This window comes from Anolis carolinensis, chromosome 5 (genome assembly GCF_035594765.1).
Source record: "Anolis carolinensis isolate JA03-04 chromosome 5, rAnoCar3.1.pri, whole genome shotgun sequence".
In the NCBI taxonomy this organism is placed as follows: domain Eukaryota; kingdom Metazoa; phylum Chordata; class Lepidosauria; order Squamata; family Dactyloidae; genus Anolis; species Anolis carolinensis.
In genome coordinates, this window is record NC_085845.1 from 168,459,934 (window position 1) to 168,486,335 (window position 26,402).

The following is a 26,402-nucleotide window of genomic DNA, read 5'->3' on the forward strand; positions in this document are numbered from 1 at the left end:
GTGAATGTTGCAGTTAATCACCCTAATTTGCATTGAATGGCTTCATCTACTGGCTACTTTCTGCCTGGGGGCATCCTTTGTTAGCTGCCCCTAGTTCCCACCTCTGCAGGAGTCTACCGGATACCATGCAGCTGTGGACAAGTCTACATAGGGACCACCAAACGCAGCGCCCAAACACAAGTCAAAGAACATGAAAGGCACTGCAGACTAACTCAACCAGAGAAATCAGCCATAGCAGAGCACCTGATGAACCAACCTGGACACAGTATATTATTTGAGAACACAGAAATGCTGGACCACTCCAACAACTATCATGTCAGACTACACAGAGAAGCCACTGAAATTCACAAACATGTGGACAACTTCAACAGAAAGGAGGAAACCATGAAAATGAACAAAATCTGGCTACCAGTATTTAAAAAAACTCAAAAATCAGAACAGTAAATAAGAAGCAACACTCTGAGACATGGGAACCATATATCCCAGGATCTGATCCCAGGTTACCTTTTTATCCCAGATAATCTGGCAGTGTAGACTCATATAATCCAGTCCAAAGCAGATAATCTGGGATCAGATCCTGGGATATAGGGCAGTGTAGATCCAGTCAGAGCTACACTTGGATCAGACAGAGTAGAATCACATTCTTTCCCGTATTCTTGTTGAATTGTTTCCACAGTCACATTGCCAAAGTCTGTCAATAAATGTCTGTGCTTCTTCAACCCTCCTCCTTCTCCCAGTGCTAATGCTGCTAAATAGCTAGATAGAGGAGAAGGAAAAATCTGGGGGATGGGTGGACACAAAAAGACACCATAGAAAGGAAATTCTTGGTCAGAGGTCAACTGAAATATGTCTGTACCTTTTGCACGTTAAAGTTATTGCATAAAATACACAACAGATGCAAAATGTATCCAAGATGGGTCACTTTTACAAGTTCTGTCTTGGCTTGTTCCATAATTACTACGTCAGTAGTTGGGATCTGTAGTAGCCCAATCAGGGCAAAGTTCACAGAATCAACCTGGCATGAGCACATCAGCCAAGTTGATTAGGGTTCAGTTTGAGGGCGTTAAATCACAGTGAACTGAACGACGGCTTGATTGCTTCACTTCTAGGTTGCCCATAAATAATGTTGATAGCTTTGGGATAAGATGATACCAGGGGATTAAATAGCAAGATGATACAATGTGATAAAGCAAACAGATGACAGTTTATCACAATCACATCCCAAACACAGTCCAGGCCTGATTGACTCAGGACTTTATCCCACACACACACACACACACACACACACACCCTCCCATTTTCTAAGCACTCAGAATCCATTGAGGGAGGGTACGATTTTTGACGGAGCTCTTCCCACGATGCAATGAAACTTCCTGTCAGCTCCATTATGCTTCATTAGGGAAATGTCTGAAACAGTCCAAAAATGGTAGTGGGGTAGTGGAGGGGAGAAGATGGTCAGAGATCATCTTCTGGACTCAGGAACCGGGATATAACTGGAGAAAACACCCAAAAACATGTGGGATAAGTGCTGTCAATTTTGCCCAGGTTGAATTGCTTCAGTGATGTTGAGTAAGGGGGATTAGAATTTCTTTCCCAAAATCCAGCTTCATGAGCCTGGCATGGTAATTTTTTAAAGTCAGGTTTCCCCTCAAGTGGTGTCATATTTCAGATCAACTGCTTGAGTCTACTCTAGAGACTCTCGGAAATCTTTCATTAAGGTCTTCATGTTATATAGTTTGAATACCATGCCATAAATATATTATTTATCATTGGAAAAGAACATATTCTACTCACTTTTCAATTTTTCTGGGAAAAATGACTGGGAAAAATTAGGGGATGTTGTCTGGGTTTCCCCCCCAATTTTTCCAGTATTTTTAGCAGGCCTTCCCATCTTTAGCAGGGACTATACTTGCTCATGTGATAAATCTGAAAACTGATAATTTTGGTAAAACTGGCAAGAAAAGACAACGTGTGAAGAGGAATGAGAAATGGATGTCCTTTATAATTCTATGGGACATAACACCATAGTAATATAACGCTTCCCCACCTTCCACCCCCACCTTGAGATTGAGTCCTCAGTCACTCACTCACCATGGCAATTCAATTGTGTGGCTGGCCCTCAGAGGGAGCAATAATAGACAGCTCTTCCTATTGGGAGAAAGCAACCACAATAAGCAAGAATTGGGCAGAAAGTGCACCAACTTACATGTTGAACCGACAGAGATTAAAAAGCTCTTACAGAAATCTAAATTTGGTCTTGACACAGTCATGTAAAATTAAATTCAATCTTTTTCCAGCTCTTGAATGGAGGCGCTCCCCCTGATAGCCTTATGGGGAATTCACAGAGTGCTTGAAACAGTGCAAATAGAATGTTTAAGGTGGTTAAGGTGGAAGTTGTCTCATATCAGTGACATTGTCTTTCTTAGAGCCAAGTACAAACAAAACCAATTGACCTATTATTTGCATTACTAGCCAAAGAAGCTCAGAGTTCAAGAAAGGGAAACCTGAATTATTAAACAGTCATACAGATCAATAAGTGCTTTCATGCTAACAAGTGAAAACAAAGTGAAACAAAATCAGTTCTTTGCGTGTGGTGCAAATGTGTCTACAATGGATAGAAAGGAATGCTATATTTTCAGGAAGATGGGGCCAAGATGTTACAGAAAGTACCCCATTAAACAGTTTTAATGTTAAAAGCCCTACACAACCTACTTCCCCCTATCTTTTTGCCCTTCTTTCTTTATACTGGCCATTTCATGATCTGCACTCTAGGGTGACTAGGCTTCCCACCCAACCAAGGATTTCCATTTCCTTGGCTCAGCTTGACCATTTGCTCCTTCCTTCATTATTTTTATATCTCAGTTAAAAACATTGATTTCCAAGCTTTTGGAATTCAAGTTTTACATGGTTTTTAAAAATTTGATTAATGGCACGGTCCACCTTGCTTTATAGCATACTAGCTTGGGTAAAAAAAGTCCATTTTTAAATTGTACAAAATGCATAAGATTGTGGATTAACTACAACTAATATCATGGCAGGTTAACCCCAAGAAACTCCATCAGTACCTAAAGTGTGTTATGTTGGGCAAGTTTGCTCTAGATACATCATCAGTGAGGTTCAGTGTGCTCTCTGACTGTAAACTACAACTCCCACTATTGTGAGCCAATCCCCTCAAACCCCTCCAGTAGATTGAGTTAGTCATGGGGGTTCTGTGTGCCAAGTTTGGCCCAGGTCTGTCATCGGTGGAGGTCACAGTTTCCCTGGTTGTGGGTGAACTACAACTCCCAGAAACAAAGGTCAGTTCCCCCCCCCCAAAAAAAAAACCACTCCAGTAATCAAATTTTGGCATATAAGGTATTTATATCAAGTTTGGTCCAGATCCATTGGTGTTTGGGTGTTCTTTGGATGTAGGTGAACTACAACTTCCCCAAATCAAGGTGAATTTCCCCAAAGACCTCCAGTATTTTTTGCTGGTCATGTATTTTTTGCTCTGTGAGCCAAGTCTGGTCCAATTCCATCTTTGATGGAGTTCAGAGTGTTCATTGATTGCAGGTGAACTTGTGATGTCCCATGGACCCTTGGGCCGCGAACCTGACTCCATTGTGGACCACAGTGATGAGGAAATAAGTTTTGTGCCGATTCAGCAAGACTCTGCCCCGTTCCAGATGTTCCCTATTGACAATTCTTGTTCAACGCTCATTAAAAAGGCCCTTGAAACGGAGTCTTCTCTTCCCAGTTCCCCTCCCTTTGATAAAAGGATGTTTGTGGAAACTAACAGACAGGAGAAAGCTGGCAGGAGACGAAGCGCGCGATTAGCAGCAAAGGAATCTGCTGATTAACCTATTTCCCCTGAGAATTCTAAGGGAGGTTTGCATCTGGCCAAGATGTTGTTCTAGCTCTTTTCCCTTGGGAAAAGAGCATTTGAGACACCTGTTCTGAGGGAAGATTCGAAGTTCTTTAAAAGTTCTGTGCGCTGGCTAGCCAGCGCGGAGTCAACGTGTCAGTTGGAGGATTAACTTCTCTTCCAGCCAAGAGTGGATTGCGTATGAGTCCACAACCTTGCCTTGCCTTGCCGTGCCATGCCTAGCCATGTTCCTTGCCTTGTCTAGCCGTGATTTCCAGTCTTGCCTTGTCATGCCGTGTATCCAGCCTTGTCTTCAATTCTTTGCCTTGGACTTGCCTTTGAACTCTAGAAAAAGACTTGGACATTTCCCCACTCAAACTGCTTGGAAGTTTGAGTGTGTTTCGGTTTTTGGATTACAAACTTTGGACTTTAATATCAGACATTGGACTATATATTATTGGACTATTTTTGACCTCACTTAAAAGGTCTATTGCTGAACTATATCTTCTGCTTGTTTTTACTTTATTTCTTCATTTCCTTAATAAAGATATTAGATTGTTTATTGGCCTCGGTGTATTGGTTTCCAGTGCTCTCGCAGCCAGGGGTGTCACAGAACTATACATCCTAGTATCTACAACTCCAAAGTGCCCAGTCCAATTCCCCACAAAACACAAATTGGGGCATATTAAGTATGCATGCCACGTTTGGTCCAGACCCATCATTATTTGGGTTCATAGTGCACTCTGGATGTAGGTGAACTGCAACTCCTATTAATCCTTCCAAAGACCTCCAGTATTTTTTGTTGGTCATGGGGGTTCTGTGTGCCAAGTTAGTTCCAGGTCCATTGTTGATAGAGTTCACAGTGCTCATAGATTGCAGCTGAACTATACATCCCAGTCCCTACAACTCCTATAAATCATGGTGAATCATGCCCAAACCTCTCTAGGATGAAATTGTTGCAGAATGAAAGCCTTCACTTGAGTGGTGGCCAGTATGGTGTTTGTGGAGGACATTGGTAGGGCTCTTGTACATGTTTATGGCACTCACTATAACCCGCAATGCTATTGGAGGAGAGCCATTGGTGTCTCCTGAATGATTGGAGTTATAGCTGTTTGTGGAAGCAGCAGCTTGTCTGTGTAAGTGGACACGCCAGCCACATACACACATACATATTTTCAGTTTTATTATGTGTATAGATAGATTGCATGCTTTTGTTTTTTATCTGGAAAATTTATTTACACTTGTATAGTTTTATAATTTTTTATTCCTTCCTTCTCTGTGTATATGTGTATACACGTATTTTTTATTGTACAGTGTTCACTCACTTATTGCGGGGGTTACATTCCAAGACCACCAGGATGCTCCCGTCACTGCCGCTGCCTGGTGAGATGAAAACAAAGCTGCTTCAGCCTCCTTTTCTCTCCCTTCGGCTTCTCCTTCCTTCCTTCCTTACTTCCTTAGGCTTCTGTTTAGGAAGGAAGTAGAAAGAGGGATTCATAATATTATTTTATGATTTATAATATAATTTTAGTGTTTATTAAAAAACCACAAAACAGCGAGTCCGCGAAAAGCAAACCGCAAAGTAGTGAGGGAACACTGTATACCTTTGGCAGGACCCATGGTTTTTGATGTTTTATCTGTAAAGTGCAGGGCACAATGATGGGTGCTATATAAATAAATGATGATGATTGAAAGTTTCAAAATAATAATGTATGCTTAGAACTTTGACATCCTTTTTTCTTATGATAGAATTATGCAGCCATGTCATGCACTTAATTTTACTGGAAGGAATTGGGCTTCCAGTTCTCAAACCGATTCTTGTTTCGTTATATTTTTGTCGGCCAAAACCTTTAAATTCAGGTGATAACTGTATCACTATCAAGTGATAAAATAAGGAAATTACATTATATTTTTATTAGCTATAGCTTTTTACATTGATTTTTTATTTTATGCTACTCAAAGATTTCAGTAAAAATGATATCCAAATCCTCAAAAAATAAAAATAAAAGGCACATTTCACTTTTTCCTTTCCTAACAAAGCTCATTATATGTCTGCTAGACTACTCCGGCATTATTTTCAAATGAACAGAATGAACACTCTGCAGATCTTGCATCAACTACTGGATTCGTAATAAAGCAAACCCCCCTACAAATTAACTGGTTCATAATTTGGTCTGGAGGCTGAAAGAGTGTGATTTGGCCAAGTGAGACAGGATTCCAAACCTAGTCTCTAAAGAGTCCTAGTCCAACATTCAATTCAATACTCAGTGATTTTCTTAATGTTCCTAAAGGTTAGTGTGTATCTCGGGAGGCTTGAAAAAAACATGCACTTCTCAAATCTATTTTTCTTTGACAAACAGTGTAGCAGTGCACCAGGCAAGGAGTGGGTTTGACAAACTGTTGCATTGTTAATGTAGCTCAACAACACCTTATAGTTCTCTTTTTCAGAGTCAGGCAGTCCATATGAAGAAGTAAGCTGTAGACTGGGCAATCAAAGATTATAAACTGGTTAATCTTAAAGTTGCCACAAGGTCTTACTTCTCTTTTTATACTGAAGCAGACTCATGTGATCATCACTTTGAAAAATGTCCCATAAGGTTTCTGGTATATTCATTATTCAGTATCCTGTGAACAGTCAAGTTAAACATACATTCTGAGTTTTGTCTTTCAACCCTCACTCCAATCCTTTCAAACAATGTACATTGTGGATTATAAAGGTAGATTTAGTTGCTGAACAATTTTACTTGCTAATGACTTCAGAAATTGGGGATATCTTAAAAGTAGATAAGACAATAGTATCCACAAAGAGAGCATTTTTTACAGAATCCTGATTTTTACAAAAGAAAGATTTTGTTCCTTCTCAACAACCATCCTAACAATATCTAATGAGAAGACAAGAGGTATTTTAGCTCACACTCTGCAAAGGAATCTGCATATCCTCTGGAATCTATGGGTGCATCTACACTGTAGATTTAATGCAATGTGACACCACTTTGATTGCTATAGTTTAATGCTATGGAATCATGAGAACTGTACTTTTACAAAGTGTTTAGCTTTCTCTGCCAAAGAGTGGTGATGCCTCACCAAACTACAAATTCCAGGATTCCAGAGCATTGTGCCAAGGCAGTTAAAGTGGTATCAAACAGTATTAATTCTACATTAAGTCTAGTCGTGTCCAACTCTGGGGGCTGGTGCTCATCTCAATTTCTAAGCCGAAGAGCCGGCGTTGTCTGTAGACTGCATGGAGCGCCGTTACATTCCCACCAGAATGGTGCCTATTTATCTACTCACATTTGCATGTGTTCAAACTGCTAAGTTGGCAAAAGCTGAGGCTAACATCAGGAGCTCACCCTGCTCCCCAGATTCAAACTGCTAACCTTTTGGTCAGCAAGTTCAGCAGCTCAGTGGTTTAACCCACTGCGGCACCAGGGGCTCCTAATTCTACAGTATAGATGCAGACAGAGGCTTTATTCAAGTAAACAAGAAGTAATCACCTAAGTACCCCTCCATTAAGTACAGACTCAAAAGAAGTGGGTTTATATCCACAAAGATGCATTTAAAAATAAAAACTAGCTAGTCTTAAAATTGCTGCTACACTTCTTTTCTTCTTTCTTCTTTCTCCTTTTTGTGCTGCATAAGATTAATAAGACCACTTCTCTGATAACTACTTAATTATGATAGTCATTACAGATTTTGTTTGGAATACTGAATTTTTATAGTTACCTTCCCCTTGCCCTCCTGCCATCCAAATAAATTCATTTTTATATTTGAATACTTGGCCTATTTTGTTTAGAGAGGAGTTTTTCAATGAACCCTGCTCATGGGAAGCAAAAAAAACCACTTCTTGAAAAGAAAAGAACACTATTTCTTGTGTTTTTGGGATTTATTCAGGTTTTTGAAGGCTTCTTAATAGCAGGTCCTAGAAACTCTCTCAAGCAGTTGAAAAGACAAGTGTGTCAGGAAGTTCATCATGACTGGGGAAAATCTAATGGTCAGAGGGAATAAGGAGTTTCCTCTCTTCTCTTCTTTCCAGTTGGAGTCACTGGATTGCCACACACACTTGGGATGAATCCCTTTGGCCATAGAGCAAGGTATTTGTTTGACCTTACTTGTGTTTGAGAAAAGTTGAACATCCATAAATTGTTTATTTGAACCATTCTACATTTTGAAAAAAATGAAACTAGAGCTCTCTAAATCCAGTGCTTTTCAGACATGGAGAACTGGCATGATTTTTTCGAATACGCCAGAAATCAGTATCACATTTTTGCCCATATCGTTTCCAGGAATGGCTCACAGACGACCTATGGATGGCCACTTTGAGAAGTATTGTTTGTGGCAGCTGTTGGCTTCCATGTTAATAGGGCATTGAATCCTCTCCAAGGTTTAGTTAAAGTTTGTTTAAGTTGTCCAAGATGCTGCTCTCTTTCACTGATAGAATTGGATAGACTTCTTAAAAAAGAAAACAGAGCAGATAACCAACTGACTGGCATGGAAGCTACCAGGCAAATTGTTGGGGAAATTCTTTCTTCCAAACATTAAAATAAATTAATGAAAAGACAACTTTGACTACAGCTATTGAAGTAGTTAGAAAGGATTCTCATGCTCTTCACTGTAGCACAGTGGTTCTCAGCCTGTGGGCTGTGGCCCAGCAGTGGACTGCAAGAATGAAAATCCGGTCCAAGAACCTCCTTCCTCTTTATGTATTTTATTTTATTAATTTTATTTCTGCTCCTTTCCACAGAGCTGACCATTACACTGGATAAACCACATCAGCTCTAGATTATTAAATATGGTTTTCTGTGGGTGAGCAGATGGTGACTACTGGATGGCATGTCAAGAGTCAGGTGCCAATTAAGAAACAAAACAGAGTTTATTCAAGAGATAGGCCAAAAAGTAAATGTAAACACAGAAGACGGCTTTAAACACTTAGCTATCAGTGTTTAAAAGCAGTCCAAACAAAAATATATCAAAAAGTATGTTTTAACAAGCCAACCGGATTATCCACCCGGATAAAATTAAAAAGGTGCTTCACTTCAGCTCAAAACAGATTAAGTTGGCTTAGAAAAGTAGTCAAAACAAACAAAGACTTGGATCCTTCCAAAAAACTCCCAAGAGCTTCAACTAGTAGTTTAAACACGGAGCTCCAAACAGAAAACAAAGCCAGGGAAAAACAGATTTGGAGACAATGCAAAAAGAACTGTGGTTCCAAACCCTTTCTGTTACAGGCAACTGGCTCTGGGGATTTAAAGGGACAGTTCACAAAGATGTCACCAAACAGGTCCGGAGACAAATTGACAGGAACAGCAGCAACCTGCTTCAAGGATGCAGATAATGCTAGAAGCTCCTAGGATATGGCGAAGAGGACTTGTCAGGTTGATCTAGGGTCAGGGCAGGAGACAGCAGCAGGGTCAAGAAGGCAGGCCAGAAGTCAAGAGCCGTGGGTAGACATCAATCAAAGGGCGAAGGCAGAAACAGGGTCGAATTCCAGTCCAGGGTCCAAAGGTTGCAGTCATCAAAACCAGGTCCACGAAATGGCACAAAGAGCCAAGGCAATGAAGGCAACAGCAGCTAGAATAGTAATCACAGTGCAATCCAGGGAAAGCCACACAGTTCCAGCCCTCCGTTGCAGAGCAACCCAGATAACTTACATCAGAAGCAAAGTCCCAGTCCAGTCTTCTTGAACGAACAGAAATCTCAATGGCACTTCAGCAACACCTTGCCACACGCAAAGTAAAGTGACCAAACCTGCAGAAGAGAAGGCTGAGAGGAGACATGATAGCCATGTACAAATACGTGAAGGGAAGTCATAGGGAGGAGGGAGCAAGCTTGTTTTCTGCTGCCCTGCAGACTAGGACACGGAACAATGGCTTCAAACTACAGGAAAGGAGATTCCACCTGAACATCAGGAAGAACTTCCTCACTGTGAGGGCTGTTCGACAGTGGAACTCTCTCACCCAGGCTGTGGTGGAGGCTCCTTCCTTGGAGGCTTTTAAGCGGAGGCTGGATGGCCATCTGTCGGGGGTGCTTTGAATGCGATTTCCTGCTTCTTGGCAGCGGGTTGGACTGGATGGCCCATGAGGTCTCTTCCAACTCTACTATTCTATGATTCTATGAACAAACATTCCCCATTTATTCCCATTCCTCTTGAGTGTCCAAACACCCACACCCAAACAGCAGGTGTCCCGAATCCTACTCAGAGTCAGAACTCCACACAGCTAGGGCTCGTGGATCAGGCATGCCTAATTGCTCGTCAGAGTTCCAATCATCCTGCCCACACCCAACCCCATGCACACTTGAAGATCCATCCTCCCTTCTCCAAGCAGCCCAAGTGGGATCTGCTCCTGAAGATACCCAAGTTTCAGCAGTATCCATAGGCCCCAATTCCCCAGACATCTCCGGTGGCCGTGCCCATTCAGTGCCCACTTCCTCAGCCACCACCTGTTCACCAGCATCCATTTCTTCCACAAACTCCCCATCTGAATCTTCCTCAGAAGATTCCCCATAGAGATCCCTAATCCTTTTCCTGCGCGAATCCTCCAACGAGCCCTCCTCGCGAGGGTTTTTCCTTCCTCTCCTGATCCCACCACCATCATCCATAGTCCCTGAAGGCGCAGTCACAACATGGCAAATGTTCTGTATCAGAAACTAAAGCTGATGTGGTCTAGCCAATGCAGTTTTCTGGATCAGTACCCCAAATAACCAAACCGAATCTAAAATTGACTAATTTGTAACCATTTTGGTACTAATGTTGGAGAGTGGTTCCTGGTCAAAGTGGTCCCTGGACAAAGTGGTCCCTGGTCAAGTGGGCCCTGGTCAAAAAAAGGTTGGGACCCACTGCTGTAGCGTATCCATCAGGCTTCCTAAGTCAATTCAGAACAGTAGCTCTATGAAAAATCCTAGGACATGTTACAACAGCATGGATGCATTCAATAACACATTAATGGTAATATTCAGTATCAAAATCTGATATCTAAATTAGTAAGTCCATTCACAGCAGACCCAAATCAGTTATAAATGTCCAGGACTGGGGAAACAACAAACAGGCCTTTGCTCACTCATTGTCCAATTACCTAGCATATAGAATAGTCCAGAGAAAAGAATAGCTAGCACAGAAACCTGATAAACTTGCCAAATGCTTTTTTCAACAACAGGAATGTCACTATTCAATGGATTACAAATCAATGACTGCATGTTTAATTAAAACAAAGATAATACAAGTTACCTGTACAAACATATTAGTTGCTTAGCTGTTATGTTTGCTTCATATATTAGTTCATCAGCATGAAAGCATTGCCACTTTCTTTCTTTCTACACGGTTTAGATAGTGCTGTATATCAAAGGTGGAAAATTTCTTTCAGTCTAACAAGTGAAATCCATTTCCAATAAACTCTCAAGAGCCACATTCCAATAGGAAGTGGGACCAATGGCTAAAGGGCATAATAATAACCCCTCCCTCAGCATATTTTCGATCTTATTGAATGGGTGAGGAAAATCATACAAAAGCTAGGAAACTACTCAAAGATAGTGCCATGGGTACTCAAAGACAATGACATAAAACCCAGACTAGAATCTGAGATTTACTACCCCTTTAAGTATACAAACTATACTCCAGAAATGATGACTGGAGGTCTAAGGCCCCTTCAACACAGTGGAATAAAATCCCACATTATCTGCTTTGAACTGGAATATATAACAGTGTGGACTTGGATAACCCAATTCAAAGCAGATATTCTAGGATTTTCTGCCTTGATATTCTGGGTTATATGGCTGTGTGGAAGGGCCTTCAGTGTCAAGATGTATCTTATGTGAGTGAACTTGATAATAGCTCCCTGGTGGGTTCTGAAGCAGCTGGAAACATTAAAGTAAGTCATTTGTAGTATTTAAAAAATCTTGGCAAGTTGGACCTTAACTGGTGTGTCTCTGTTATAAACAGCCTGCTGCTTGTTGGCCTATTCCAATGGTATACTCCAAAGGAGTGACTTAGGAGTGATCTTGGGTGGCCTACATTTGAAAGCACTAACACAAAAATTTAAATTCCAACCAGGGAAGTTAGAAAATCTTTTAAGGCATACATTCAGTTCATAGTTACAATTTTCAAAACATGCTGCAGCAAAATAATTAAAACTTTAGGATCTTAAATATTTAAAATAAAAGTATTACACTGTAGTTTTTCATGAACTAAACTCTGCTTCATTGTCTACTGCAAAATAAAGTGACACATACCACAGAAGCAAAGGTCTTTCTTGGCTTTTGTCATGGTGCTTTCTTCTATAATACAAGCTCATACAATTGTCTCCCTTTGATACATTTTACTGTGCAGCTTGAAATGACTCACAGTGCTTTTCTTGAGAACCTATCATACACGCCGTATTTTTAAAACCTCCATGGTGTTCTGCCTAAATGTAATATAATCATTTCTACCATTACTTTTTGGGGAAGATTTGAACATGTTGACTTGCTTCAAAGATAAGGCAAATTGATATGTCAAATCCAACCAGCATCCTCTCTATAGCAGTACTGGTTTATGTCCTCTCCTAAAATATGGAGAGGAATCTTTTAGACTCTTAAGCTGGTTATCAAAATGATGCACAAGTATAAGCAATGTGTCTCATCCAACTGCTTTAAGCAAGGGTGAAGACTTTCTATTTTGGAGCGTTTCCTATTACAGAAATTTAACGCTTGAACAAGTGTTTTTCCTCTATAGTGTTCTCCAAAAGACTGAGATTTTGAGGACGAGCCACTTTCTTCCACATTATGGAAGGACATGGGGAAGGACCTTTTTCCTTGTGGCACTCCATTTGTCCAATGCCCCCATCCCACGGCATTGAGTCCCAGTTAAGACAATGTTGTCTTTATTCTGCTGCTAAAACAAAACCATGACCTTTTATTTAAAAGCCGTTATAGCCTAATTGATCTTTTCCTTTGATCTATCAGCAAATATAGTTTAATCTTTCTTTACTTTCCAAGTCCCTTAGGGGAGATTGTGGCAGGGTATAAATAAAGTTTATTATTATTATTATTATTATTATTATTATTATTATTATTATTATTATTTGTTAAATCCTTTACTCTGGGTTTAGTCCGTTTTAATTATTGTAATATTATTGGTTTGAATTATATATTGTTTCAAACTGTTTAAAATAATAATAATAACAACAGCAGCAACAACAACAACAATTTATTTATATCCCGGCCTATCTCCCCATGGGGACTCAGCAACTCATCCCAAACAGACCACTATGGGTGGGGCCAGTAACCATTTGGGACAGACCCATGGTTGATTTTATTTGTATGCTGAACTGGGATCCTATAAAAATAGGCTGGATGTGTGTATGTGTGTGTGTGTGTGTGTGTGTAAATAAATGTCTTTTTGATGATAAGTAAAAAGAAATGTTTGTCACAACTCAGTATTTACTTGGTAGACAATGAAAAAACGGGCTCTGCTACTTCTTGTTCCATGAATAAGGAGACAGCAAGACAGTGGGCCAGTGTGTGGGGGAAGTCAAGCTTGAGAATATCAGACTTTGAGAAAGCAAGCAACAGGAAAGGGGTTAGAAAAGCCTGTCTATCATGTCATCTAATGCTACGTAGTGCAGAGTAGTTCCATCTTCAGTGGTCCATCAGATACAGCTGTTCATTGTGAAGTTCCAGCACTCAACTAGAGAAATCTCACAGGATGCAGCAGATAATTTTAGATTAAAAAATAATGGTTGGGGATAGAGAGATCGTTACAAATAAATGTCCCTACCAACGCCACCTTTTGCCCTTCCATAACTGCTTCAACTTTCCCACTATGCTACACTAAAAAAGAACAAAATGCTTTTGCCAGCCCAGAGAAAGGGGAGGATACTCTGAGAATAACAATATTCTATTTTAAACTCACGTAAATCACAGCCCTACCATGATTACAAGAATAAAATGACATTTCCTTCTGCTGTCCTGAGGCTAAATAGATTTACCTGAGAATAAGTGTCACTTTCTTGTAGAAGAGAGTACAATATATTTCAGGTTAAAATAATGAAATGACCATCTGTAACCATCAAGGTGACCAGCAGGTTGTACACAGACTTGGTGTATGTGCGTGCATGGGCATGCGTGTAAATGAAGAAGGCTATGCTGAGTTGAATCTGTTCTGATGAGTTCTAGGCTGCCTATGCCAGTCCAGGTACTAAAGACAGGCCAATTTACTGTTGCCTTAAACAGTTCCTTTTCTAGGTTGCTGTGAATTTTTTGGGCTATATGGCCATGTTCCAGTTCCTTTTCTCTGGGCAGTCACGGGAAGGAGCTAAACAGCAGGGCTTTGCCATCCACTCCTAGATAACCCACTAGCTAGGAAAGAGCTACTAAACTAGCCAAGAGATGCCTCAAACAAAATAGTGGTTCACAGAACACTATCCTTATTACACTTCTTTATTAATTATACCACCAGGACAGGTGTTCAAAAGAAGGGATGTTTGATACTTCAGTGCACCCAGCAAAAGCCTCCAATCAGAACTTTCGTGCGCTGAGAGCATGGAGATTCCAGGAAAGAGAACGGAAAAGTAACGTTTTTGGACTACGGCTCCCAGAAACCTACAGCCAGCATTTATAAGCTCTATTCTGGTGGACAGAATAGAGCTTATAAATGCTGCAAAGTGTATGTGTACAGCATCTACCAATTCCAATTCAGGAGAAAAGACATCAATGACTAAAGAAACAAACAAAGACTTTATTGCAAGAACTCCATTAAAGATAGCTCTCTGAGTGCCAAGATAACATTGAAATCAACTAGTTTCACTTTTGGCAAAAAAAAGAGAGAGGGGGGGAGATTAAGGGGGCAGAAAGAGATTGAAAAATACCTAGGATATCACTTTAGTCCTCAGAGAGGTTATGAAAGAAAAAAAATAGACAAAATAAAGGGATTTGGGGTTGCCGAAAACTATTTAAGCCTCTCTGTAAGACATCTGGAACTCTTTTGATATTGATTGTCTTATCGGGCTAGGCCCCATGTGAGCCACCCCGAGTCCCTTCGGGGAGATGGGGCGGGGTATAAAAATAAAGTTGTTGTTGTTATTATTATTATTATTATTATTATTATTATTATTATTATTATTATTATAAGTTCTAAGAGCTGTTGCTTTTCCAACTGGCTCTTGGAAACCAGCCTTTTCCCACTTTCTATTAACGTTATCTCCCACAGCCTATCACTTCTGCAGCCTGCAAATGGCTAGACTGCTTCCCTGTCTCCTATCTGCATTTGTCTGTACACATGGACCCACCGCCAAGACTCTACCTTTGAAAGACAATCATGCTCAGGCACAAGTGATCACCTATAGTAATAGTACTGTTAAACATGATAACCCCTCCCACAACGATTTATAGTTTCCTGAGGGCACAAGAATAGAGAAATATGAATTGTTATTCTTTTTTAAAAGTCTGCAGATATTCGCTGATGGGCATCAGCAGAGGTTCAGAGCAGACCGGCAAGAGCAGCTTTCCCACAATGACTTTATTGTTTCAACCCCTTAATAAAGTGTACCCTTTCTTTCAACTTTCTGCCTGTTTTGTATTCTTTAATACTATTCTGACTCTTTATGTGTGTATGCAATATAGTGTACAGTGTTCCCTCGCTACTTCGCGGTTCACTTTTTGCTCCCTCGCTGTTTCATGGGTTTTCAATTAATATTAATGCACACATTTATCAAGGTATTTTCACTGTTTCACTGTTTTTTTGCAGTGTGCAAAGGGTTTTGGAAGGGGAAAAAAGGAGAAATAAAGGGAGAAGGGGGGAGGGAAGGGAAGAGTTGGAAATAAAAAGGGTGATTTAGCTTCCATTCTTCTTCTCTGCGAGTATACTGTATATTGTAACTGCTAAAATAAAGTACAGACTGCATTGTAGTAAGTGGTCTGTGGTTTGCTCTCCTCCACACATAGAATAAATATAGTGTCCCTACTTCACAGATTTTCACTTATTGCGGGTGGTCCTGGAACATAACCCCCGCAATAAGTGAGGGAACACTGTATATGATTTATATCAAAATATAACCAGGTGAGTCTCAGAAGTTTTCACTTTCCAGCCACCTTGCTGAAATATTTCCAGGACAGGGAAGGCTAGGTCAGTCTCCCAGCTATTCCTGGCAAAGGTGAAAATCAAGATCTATAGTGTATATCTGTTGGACAATGGACAGGTTTCCGTGTCTGATCAGATAAAGCCAGCCGATTTTTGTTCAGCCAAGTATCCCACTTCTGATTGCTGACCACAGAAACAGAAGCTTAGAATATGTACATTTATGGATTCCTTTATTTAAAATCCAAGGCTTGATTGAAGAGATCATCATCTTTTTTTCCTGAGGCCTCTCGCCTTTGTTTTACTCAAAGCATTTCCCCATCATCTGGAACTGAACAATTAAACCAATCAGCAATTCATTAGAATTTTCAAATATTGACACAAGTCTTCCAGAGATTGACCCCTCCCATGGGGACGCCTCTCACAGCTGATTGGCCCTCCTGGGATAAATCCCCCACTGTTTCCTCCCCGGCAGAGGGAATCCTCTGGAGGGGGCAACATCACTGGAGCCTCACCCAACCAGATTGTGGATCCAGACTGGCCCTTTCTTGGCCAATCAGTACAGTAAAGGGAAGGGAATGGGAGGTTTGAATAGCTGTCAAATATATAACATGTCCATGTCCTTTCTGGCCAGATTGAATAAACCTCTGTGGCTTTTCTTCACCCTGGTGACTTCTCTGTCCTGGTGTATTTAGGTTTAGCCTGAACGCTTGACGGGCACAGATCCTTTTATCCGCAGTCCTAGTTTCAACTACCATAGTAATAGGCAGATCTTCTGACCAAACCTAAGACAACATCTTATTGACTAGGTGCATGCATTTATAAATTGCTGCACAGATTACTGCTTCAGGCTTGTGCCTCTTTCTTGCACGGTTTTGCAACAACTTGCCTCTTTCGTATGGCAAACAGATTTTAAAATCTTTAATTTCTAAAGTTCAACATTCCTTTTTTGTCAAATACAGACATACCTACAACAGTTCAGGAAGCAACACATAGCATGCTCCTCTGGGAAGAGATTTCTGAGACAGCATACAGTTACAAAAATATTGTTGGTGTCCCCTGTGACTGGATCTCAAAATGGTGATACTAACATTTCTACATTTGAGTATTATTCATCTAAATATTTAGAATGTCCTCCCTTCTTTTCATGCCTCCTAATGCACAACAGTAAAGATGGAATCAACTCTTAAAATTTATGTTAATGCTTTAAAGCTTTTTTAAAACTCAAAGGACTGAGAAGAAGACAAATAAAGGGGAGAAGCCACACTGCACACACTGAAAATCTTATATAAATGTAAATGAGAAACTAATTATGACAGTATGAATAAACACTATTCTAGTTAGATTTGTAAATCATGTCTGCTTATTCAGTACTTTATTAATGAAAATAAATTAGTTGTTACTAAAATCTATAAAGTGTTTCATTTTTTATGTTCACAAAATTGGTTAATTTGCCCATAATTATTGTATCTGCAAGATTATGTTGACTAAGTCTGTGATATACATACCAAATTTGAATATGGAAAAAATCATATGAATTTGTCTTTGAATACCCGTCCCAATATCATTACTTTAGTTGGATGTATCTTTGCAATCTTTTAAGGATGTCCTCATTCTACTAAAATATGTATGATCTATCCTACCTTAATACATGGACTGTCTAGTGGTAATTTTAATCTGTTGGTTATTGTTTTTCTTTCCTGTGTCTTGTTTCAGACTTTCTTGTTTCAACACAGGTTAGAAATCTAAATGTATTAAACAAAGAAGTAGTATTTTCTGCAATTTCAACAAAGTCTGTTATGTCACCTCATTTGGTTAGTACTAGCTATTATTCACTGCCCACATTGATTCACTTGTAGGAATCATGACAGTTTGTGATACACTCTTTTCTTTCACACTCACCCACGCAGTCTCCCTTATGAACAGCTTTTGATGCAGGGCTGCCCACCCTTACTAGCAGGATGAGGCAGGCCACCTGAGGCAGCAGTTTTGGTGTGACATTTAAGAAAATTAATTTGTCAATTGTAAAAAGTTTTATCAGACTGGAATGGGGAGCTATTTTGATTTCCTGTCCTAGGTACTCATAAGTCTTGTTCTGCTTTGAAAAAGAAAAGTTCCAAAACACTGATAATGGTATTTATTCAACTATGTTTTCACTTTCTGTTGGTTATTTTAAAAAAAAAAACATCTTTTTCAATTTTACAGTCTCTTTTGAGATAAATATTTGGATGCTTAAGCATAAAAGTACCCAGTATTTTCCTTGGTATTCCCCTCTGAAATAAAGTTTTGGTAGATAACTAAGAAAGTCAAAAGAGCTTTCCTTCTTGGACTAATTATCCAAAATTATTTGCAAACATTCCAAAGATAGAAGACTTGCCATACATGGAAAATGCATATTGATTCTCTTGCTGTGTTAAACAATGCTGATGTCACTATTAAGCTAATGTCCTTGAATATGGAAGAAGGGGAAGAGAAGAAGAATATGATAATACACATGGTTTGCTTTCCAGTTGCAAAATAGGCACTTTGAAGATACATGCAAAACTATGGCCCAATAGTTCCACCTACTGGCTACTCCTACTCATAACACAAACCTCATCAGTTTAAAAGCAAAAAAGGTAAGTCATGTGTTGTTAAATGCCTATAAACTGACTTTTTTTTTTGCTCTCCCTTGTACAGAAAGTCAGCTGAGAAATTATTATATGCAAATTTCCAGTCTGCGTGCAAGTTTGACAGCTAGATAAGCTATCCCTTTCTCTGGGCAAAGCAGCTGATTCATTGCTTCATGTGGAACTCTGCTCTCAGCTGAGATAGTTGCCAAAAATGCATTTGGTAAAGGAAATGTCCATTCAGACAAGAGAGACATTGCCAATACAGTGATATCAGCTCTTGCCTTCAGAAGCACTGCTCTATGTGTCGCTATTAGAGCCACAACTGAAAACCAGAGAATAGTAGCCAACCCTTTAAAAAAAGAGAGTTATGATGAAGAAACTGGTTTGACTAGAAGGGTGTGGCTTAAATGTGTGATGATGTGTGAGGAGGGTGTAAAAGATTTGGGAAAGACAGATTACAAGAAATGCATCTATTTCCCTTGATCTTTTGCCCACTGATAAAAACCAGGCTTGACCTTCCTGTGTTTTTCCAACAATAATTTTGAAATCAGTGTTTTTTGTGGAGATTGGGAAGAAAGCATCCTGCATTTGTTTATTCATTAGCATGCAATAGAGTCTCCACCAGAGGTGGGTATGTATGACCTTCCAGGAGTTCTTGTTCAACTGCCAATAGCAAATGGTGGGAGCTGCAGTCTTCCATCACCTGGAGATCCAGATATCCACATCATCAACAACAACAATAACAACAGTTTATTTATATTCCGCCCTATCTCCCCAAGGGGACCCAGGGTGGATCACAGTACACATACATGGCAAGCATTCAATGCCGTTTGGAGACTGGGCAAAACAGAACAAGACAGACAGAAGGAGGTATGTAGTCTTGAAGTCCAGGGGTTTGTTTTTTTTTTGTGCCTTGGAGGTTGAGGTTGCACTCAGATTCAGTCACAGGGGGTGCTGTTGCTCCATTCTCTATGACGAAGAGCCATCAGGACTTCCTCCTTTCACCTTCCTCTCGGTCTTGTTACTTATGGTGTTATAAAATACCTCCCCCGCAATTTGCAGTACCTAATTTTTCTACTTACAGCTTATAAACTGCTTTCAAACTGCTTAGGTAAACAGTGAGCTGGGCTTGATAGTCGGGTGTTCACACTGACCGGGCTTTGAACTGGCCATCTTTCAGTTGGTAGATCTTATTACTTCTGGTGATTTACCAGCTGTGCTACAGCCCAGCCCACATATTCCCCACCTTGGTCTACAGCAGTGGTTCTCAACCTGTGGGTCCCCAAGTGTTTTGGCCTACAAATTCCAGAAATCCCAGCTAGTTTACCAGCTGTTAGGATTTCTGGGAGTCAAAGGCCAAAACATCTGGGGACCCACAGATTGAGAACCACTGGTCTACAGTGAAGGTGTAAGGGTGGTTCAGCAATGGAACTGATAGCCTAGAGAAGTGGTGGAGTCTCTTCTTCTGGACATCTTCAAAAAGAGGCTGAGCAGCTACCTGTTGGAGATAATTGGCTGAAGATCCTGCATTGAGCAGGGGGTTGGACTTGATGATCCACTAAGTCCCCCTTCAACTTTATCATTCCATGTCAGTAGTTCCCAACCTATGATCCTCCAGATTATTAAGACTTCAGGTCCCCGAAGCCCCAGCCAACTTGACAAAATGACAAGAATTCTGGAAGCTGAAATCCAGAATACTTGGAAGACCAAAGGCTGGGAATCACTCTTCTACGTCAATATTATATAACATGAATAGTCAAGATTAGTCACTATGGGAGGGGAAAGCCATTTGCAACCTGTTAATTCCCCAGGCATGTTTTCTCAGGGGCTAAGCAAAGGCCAACAGTTCCAAATAGTCCCTTCATATGTAAAAGGGTTTCAAAAATTATCTGTAATCCTGAAAACTTTGTGTGACTCACAAACTGGTTATTTTGGAGACAGTCTCCTTGCACAAAAACCTGATTTTTACTCTTCTTTCTGTCCTGTCAACATCTCAAGAGTGTGGTGGTATCTCTGAAATCTTTTTCTTGGTGACTGCTCTGAAAATCTAGTCTACGTTTCTTTGTTAAGGGAGGCCTGTGTACTCCCTTCTCTGATGATCTTCTGCCAAACAAATGTCTTCCTGCAATATGTATAGTTTGAAAGATTGAATTTTACTTCGTAATTTATTGTTAGCTGCCTTGAGCATAATTTGATGGAAAAGTGGAATACAAATCTGTAAAAAAAATGGAAATTATGTTGGCCCTCATAATACACCTAGGGTACTCCTAATTAATTTGAGGATTGTTGACTGTTCCCAGTGAAGTTGAAAATAATTAGTTTTTAGACTGATCTAAATGAAGGGTGCAAAACAAAAAGATTAGTGCACCAATAGCAAAAAATATTCATGTCAGAACTGGGATGCATGAAGTGTGCAAAGAATTTATCCCAATATAGAAAAAGTAATACATCTCCCTCTGTGTTGCTTATGGTAACTTTGGCAGTCCATGGAACAATGGTAATTGCTTGTTACTGTGGCAACTAGACCTCCAGAAATATCACTAATGAGCCTGCGGGGTTGGGGAAGAAACACAACTATGCAATCTACTGAAAACAGTTGATGTAACGTAACTGTGTAAAAGAGATTGGGAAAGACAAGCTTGAACATACCAAAAAACGTACCATTTTATCCCAGCAGTTCATGAAGTATAAATGGCTCAGAAGATTAAGCATTTTAAAAAAAAACTTGGTAAATTTTTATATAGGCACCTTCCTTTCTCAGTTCTGGAAACATAGCATCAAAAGAGAAGGACAGGATCTAGATTTAAAAAATATATAGAATGAAAGCCCAATTTTGGGGGATTTTTCTAAATGTTTGAGGCTGCACAAACTTGAATATATAGTTCTGAGTGCCAAGGTGGATAATATGATGGCATCACTCCAACTAAGAAGTCTTCCAGAAGCAACATCTCATCTTTAGATTTATAGTGCCATTGACAAACACTATCCAGCCATATGTGTCAATCTGAACTTTGTGTTCCAGAAATCACTTTTAAAGCCACCCATCAGCATCAAGAACTAATCTCTAAAGTATCAGCTCCCTAACAAGACCCCAAGGGCTGTGTGTTAAGGACACCTCAAGTCCTGTAGTGGAGATCCATGTTATATTGTTGTCGACCGCGTTTTAGGGGATCGGGCCCTTAAGGAGAAACCCGACCCGGTCCTGAGGGAACGGACCTTGGCGAAGCCAAAAGGAGAATATAAGCCGCAATACAACCTGAAGCCTGAAATGAAGAAGGTCCGCCAAGTTGAAGGAAAATCCGCCAAGGAATCTTTATTGAGCAATTCAGCTGAAAAGGACGCTAATAGCGATCATTCAATCTACTAGCGTAACATATGTTTCAAATAAAGCCATATTTATACAATGTTTCGGTCTGACAGCCCTTTGAATTTCCCGCCCCGCTTCCCCGCCCATCTGATCGCGGATAGGCTGGGAGGTTGAACGAGGCGGGCTTTCGTTTCCCGCCTTGCCCTGCTGGCCCAATGGAGAGCCGTTTTTTGTCCCCACTCGGGCCAATCAGAGAGGAGGAGGCGGGAGCTATTGAAACAATGAGGTGGCAGGACAGGAAATATCAGATTAATTCTGGCCCAGCCGATTTCTAAAGGAATTAATGACACCCATCAAGGATGTCCGGGGTCCTGTCACGTTCACAGATTTTAGATATGTCTTGGGGTGTCAGACGGGAAGTGGTGATGGGTGGTGATGAGCCGTCATTGACGGGCCCCACAGGGTGCCTTCCAGCGGCGTCCTGGCCTGGGATATGACAATGTTTGCCTTGGGGGCGAGTCACCTTTAGGAATCTGGTGCTCAAGCCCTATATTGTCCATGCGATCGGAATGAGATTGGATTAAACTGTGGCAGATTATCCTTTTGTTTTTGGGAAGGGAGGTCTGGGACATGGGGCTAAGGTTCACGTTGGGGTCATAATATTTCCCATTTGATTTCATGATTTGACAATTATATGGGATAGAATGAAAATTAAAATAAAGTTGGAACATAAACCCAGCTGGGAAGAATACATATTTTCCGGGGATCCCAAAGAGTATAAATACATATTGGCAGATAGGTAGATTTCAAGGAGGAAAGGGAGAATCCATAGAGGGGGGGGGTTACATTGCACAAAGGGGAACCATGGATGATATAATCAATTGAAAACATTTGATCAGAATGAGGTTTACAACATCTGGGGGACCCAATATGGAAATTCATAAGAGTGGAGTTCTAGCAGCATGATTTCACAATTCATGAAGTTAGCCCAACGATTAGAAATTCATACAACAGTGAGTCATGAGGGTGTCCAGGTACATAGAATATGAAAATTCACAAATACATGAGGAAAAAGAGTTCATAAGGAATCCATAGAGATGGCATGGGAAGGGGCACGTGTGGGTTGTAGTCTTTGGAAGTATAGGATTTCATAAGTCCAGGGGTAGGTCTGGGGAAGGGTGTTCTTCTCCTTCATAAAATCATGAAAGTATGAATGAAACGTGGAGGGCACCCGTCCGGGCACCCCCTGGCAGCTGTAGAGGGTGAGGGTCCTTGGAGAACTAGGTCTCCCCAGCGAGAGAGCGATCCCCCCCCCATCCCCAGTTCACAGAAAGGGGCTAGGGATCTCTTAAACCCATTCCGCGGGCTGCGGGGAGAGGAAAGTCCGGGATAAGGCAGCAGCTTGGCTTGAAAGGAGCCGTCGGTCCCGTTTGACAGTCAGCTGTTGAGGTGCCGAAAACTGGACCGATTCCGGTTCTGCTGGTTGTCTTCGAGTCAGGAGCCTTAGAAAGCGTTAGGACTAAAAGAGGAGCGTTCTAGGGGTAATTTTGATAGAGATATGAGCCAATTTGTATCGACCGCCATATTAATCTATGGCTGAGAAACCTCATCCGGAGTTAAAAGGATGGGAGGGAGAGAAACTGCATGCAAAGGAAGGAGTCAGAGGGAGATACAAAATAACCAGATAGAGTGTGTTATTGTTAAAATAAATGCTACTTTTATTGGGGGGATTTGTTACATAGTTCAGGGAAGGGGAAAGTGAAAATAAAAAAGATCTCTTAATAATAGTCTGCTGCGGTCCCGTTCCGTTCCTTTGGTGAGCAATCTATGGAACTCTCCGCTGCGTTTTCAAATCAATTTGAAAGCTGGGGTGACGGTCATCAATATCATAGCTTGTTTCTCTTTTTGCCTTCTATTCAGTGACTATTGGGCATCCATTGAGTTATTTAGAAACTTCCTAGTCCTCTGTAGTCTAAATGCCAATCAGACCAATTCAGATTTCAAAAAATATACAGTATATCAGATCATAAAGTATGATCTAATCTAGTGAAGAGGACATTGGCACTGGATCAAGGAAATGTGTGTTATAATCTCTACTCAACTAGAAAACACACTAGGTTGTATTGGGCAAGTCACTGTCTCTTAGCCTAGTCTATCTAATCTATCTGGGATTTAGAAAGAAGTTGAAGACCTACCTATGCGTGCAAGCGTTTAATGAATGAACTCAGTTAGCATTGACATGGATTGGATTAAGGCTTTTGCACAAGGTCTGATGGATGATTGGCATATATATTCGGTATTACACTGTGTTAAATCTTTTATATATTGTATTTTACTATGTTATTTAACAATTTTAACTGTTTTATTCTTTTTTATTGTATTATGATGTACTGGTAGTAATCCTACCAGTTGTGTAAGCTGCCCTGAGTCCCCTCGGGGAGAAGGGCGGGGTAGAAATATTGGAAATAAATAAATAAATATCTCTATATGTAGAATTGTTATACATATAATGTGGAAAAATCACCAAATACTTCACCTTGAGATTTGTAGAGGAAGGACACAGAAGACATGAGGAAAATGAATGATAAAATTATACCCATAAGTACTTTTGAACAAAAGTACATTTGATTTGCATTATACACCCAACAGGTGTATACATCAATACGAATAAACATGCAGTGATCACAATAAAATCACAGCTTGCATTCCCTAATCAGCGGAAGTTGCACCATCTCTCAATCTAAATTTAGAACAGAAAAAAATGTGATGGATTATAAAGAATGATCTAACACTTAAAATAATGTAGCAGATGAAATAGCTGTCAACACCTTGGCAACTAAATACCTCTTGTATTTAATTCTCAAGGGAAAAGCTGTATTTGTTTTATGCAAAGTCTAGTTTTAATTAAAATCGCTTGTACTCTAGCTATTATTTATTTAGCATTTTTACATCTTGCATTTTCACAGTGCAAAATACCAGGTAGCTAACATAAATATCCAACCACTGAAAGTAAAACATATAAATGCAAGCCAATACTAGTCTAAAAGCAAACTTTATTCTACAGATGCAGACCAAACTGGCATCAACCAGATCCACAATAGTTGCTTAAGGGAACCCCAAAGCTTTAAAAAGTAGAGGGGGAAATGGCTTAGGGAGACTTGTGGAAGAAAACATACAGTCAAGCCAAAGAGGACTGAATATGCTCATAGGGAATGTAGTCTGGCTAAGTGAGAACAAAAATGGAAATCTACGTAGGGAGGTAGAGCAGAGTATCTATGAAGTGGGAACGATTTACTAGCTAAAACACTAAACATGACTATTCCACACGGCAACCTTCTGGTTTATGTTTTCTTTGTCCTAATGAGAGGAACTGAAGAGGGCATGGGAGCCATTCTTGTACCCCAAGCATTATGGCTGCCTCCAGCATGACACGAAGCAATATTCTACCTGGACTCAGAAGTACATTTTTTTAAATTCATATCAGGAACGACTTGATAAACTACAAGTCACTTCTGGTGTGAGATAATTGGCCGTCAGCAAGAACGTTGCCCAGGGGACATCCAGCTGTTTTGATGTTTTACCATCCTGTGGGAGGCTTCTCTCATGTCACTGCATGGGAAGCTAGAGCTGACAGTCAGGAGCTCACCCTGCTCCCCGAATTCAAACCTCTGATCTTTCAGGTTTAATCCATTGCATCCTCTGATATATAAGATGATACTAAGCGGGTCATAGATTCCAGAATGATAGGATTAGGCTTGGCTCATCCCTGGCCCAGTCCCTGATATTGGCATAGAGGTCTGAAATACTACCTATTGCCTTGCCAAGGGTATTCACCCTGCTGCCTTCTAGCTAATATTCCTCTTCTCTATACTTCAGAGCTATAGAGAAGTGTGTGTGCTTTGCTACTGCCAGCAGAGGCGGTCCAACCATAAGGCGAAATAGGCATTTGCCTGTGGCGCCATCGTCCCGGGGGCACCATCGTCCTGGGAGGAGGGCACCACTCTCCACCTCCTTCTCTTTCTGGCCTTCCAGCGGCCGCGCTGGGCCTTCCAGCCAGCGCAGACCCACCTTCGCACCACGCAAGCCCACCTTTGGGGCCTTCAGAGATTGTGAGGTCTGTAGGAACTTGGAAGCTAGGTATGTGGGGTTTATATATCTGTAGAAGGTCCAGGGTGGGAGAAAGAACTTTTCTTTGAAGCAGGTGTGAATGTTGTAATTAATCACCTTGATTAGCATTTAATGGCCCTGTGGCTTCAAGGCCTGGCTTCTTCTTCCCTGGGAGAATCTTTTTTTGGGAGGAGTTAGCTGTCCCTGATTGTTTACTGTCTGGATTTCTTCTGTTTTCAGAGTGTTGTTCTTTATTTATTGTCCTGATTTTAGAGGTTTTTTTTTAATACTGAGGGCTATCTGGGTTATCTAAGTCCACACTGCCCTATATCCCTGTTCAATGTTTAGTGCTAAATTTGCAAATATAGTAATCCCTACATAACATTACCATGTATTGAACTGCTTTTTCTATTGATTTGTTGTAAAACATGATGTTTTGGTGCTTAATTTTTAAAATCATAATGTAATTTGATGTTTTATAGGCTT